This window comes from Propithecus coquereli, unplaced genomic scaffold (assembly GCF_000956105.1).
Source record: "Propithecus coquereli isolate 6110/MARCELLA unplaced genomic scaffold, Pcoq_1.0 Scaffold10, whole genome shotgun sequence".
Taxonomy (NCBI): domain Eukaryota; kingdom Metazoa; phylum Chordata; class Mammalia; order Primates; family Indriidae; genus Propithecus; species Propithecus coquereli.
The window spans coordinates 4,144,263-4,146,272 of NW_012133858.1; the positions used below are offsets into that span (position 1 = coordinate 4,144,263).

The 2,010-nt window shown below is 34.5% G+C and overlaps 1 protein-coding gene across 1 annotated transcript in view; it reads left to right on the forward strand.

Moving 5' to 3' along the window:
- The window catches only part of DIRC2 (disrupted in renal carcinoma 2), a 105,849-nt gene that overhangs the window by 45,184 nt on the left and 58,655 nt on the right, over nt 1-2,010 (forward strand). The gene's annotated exons all lie outside the window — the stretch shown is intronic.

Consider the following 2,010-nt stretch of genomic DNA (forward strand, 5'->3'; position numbering starts at 1 on the left):
AAAAAAAAAAAAAAAATTTCCCATACGGTCTGTAAGTGGATCTGTCCTACACTATGCATCAGAATATCCTATCATTGATCAATCAAACCTTCTATCCTGCTCTTACCAGTTTTCTGTATCATTTTTTTTTTTGAGTACCACACTTAATAGACAACCATCCTATACCTAGTTCAAAATCTCTTTTACAGTAAAGTACTGTTGGTTTTTAATGTTTTCTCTGTAGGATAATGCTTGTTTGCTCCCTCAGTCTTTTTGTCTGTGTAGTATACCATAGTACCACCATACTTCCTTGTTTATATTAATAGTATGGCTTCTCTCCTATGACCTGCTGAAATTTATGTCTTTTTGTATCTTTCTCCTAGACTGAGGTATCTTGACTAGGTACTTTATTTTGCTTATGTTAAGATGCCTCTGGCTTAGCTGATGCTCAGTAAGTATTTGTTAGATAAATAAATACTTGAAAGTATTAAACTTTTTGTGTTGCCTGGTTAACATTTTACTTATTTTTTTTTTCTTTCAGAGTTTGGAGCTGTCTGCTTAATATTTTCTGCAACACTAGCTTATTTCCCACCCCGGCCTCCTCTTCCTCCCAGCGTTGCTGCAGCTAGCCAGCGGCTGAGTTATCGGCGGAGCTTTTGTAGATTGTTAAGGTAGCTATACTTAGAGTCATTGGATGGTTTTGACTGATACCTTTAAGATAATCTCACTTTTTTTTTTTTTTTTTTTTTGAGACAAAGTCTCACTCTGTTGCCCCAGCTAGAGTGTAGTGGCATCATCCTAGCTCCCTACAACCTTGAACTTCTGGGCTCAAGCAATCCTCCTGCCTCAACCTCCTCAGTAGCTCAGACTACAGGTGTGAGCCACTGGGACCAGCGTATTTTTCTATTTTTAGTAGAGATAGAGTCTCACTCTTGCTCAGGCTGGTCTCGAACTCCTGACCTCAAGCAATCCTCCAGCCCTGACCTCCCAGAGTGCTAGGATGACAGGCATCAGCACCCCACCAGCCTACATCTTTGGTATTATAATATTAATATTAGAAAGGTCTTATATACTACAAGCCATTATTTGGAGCTTAATTAAAGATCTGAGACTTCTGTAAAATACTTTTTTTAGTCTTTTCCTCATAATTTTTAACAAATTTCTATAGCTAAAAAATAATTTCTTTTACTATCTCTGCATCCAAAATGGTTTTTTAGTGCAAGAATCCAAACCATTATATAGCTGGCCAAATTTTAAGTTCAGATCTGTTAAAAATCATTTAAATGTCTGTTGGACATTTAATTCTGATTTCAGGCAACTAATTTTCTTTATTCTGTTTTGATCATTGAGAAGAAGCTTTTTGTAATATTCAGTATGTATTTGCTGAAAATGTCTCTTTTTATTATTCACTTAATTATCTTAAAATTTTTTTCCATAGCAGACATTTCATTTTGCCCTGCTGCAGCAAATTGCCATTGCCATTCGTTGTGAAATTTGCAACATACCTTCTTCCAATTCAGTCTGTTTATTTTCTTTCTACATGATATATCCAAATAATCAAATTACAATGTCATATCAGTGTGTTAAGAAAATAATTAGAGCTGAATCAGTTCATTGACACCAAGAAGATCAGCGATGGGTTGTAACACTAGAAACCACACATGCCCCAATGTGCGCAGTATAATAGTATCTTAGCATTGCAGCTGTTAAAGTAAACTGTAGTCCTACCAGAAAAATTAAGTTGTATTTAATGTAAAAGTACTTCCCACTGCTTTTGTTTTTAAATTTAGATTTAAATTAAAGTGAAGTAAACTTAAAAACTCATTTCCTCAGTTGCACTAGCCACATTTCAAGTGCTGTGTAACATTGTTTTTCAAACGTTAGTTCACAGCCAACTAATTTAGTAAGTTGACCATTATCTTTTTTTTTTAAGCAAAGTAGAATGGAATAAAATAGAACAGAAAATATTATTGCATTACGGATGTGTAGCAAGGATACATTTTTTTTAAACCTTTGTTTCAAAATACACGT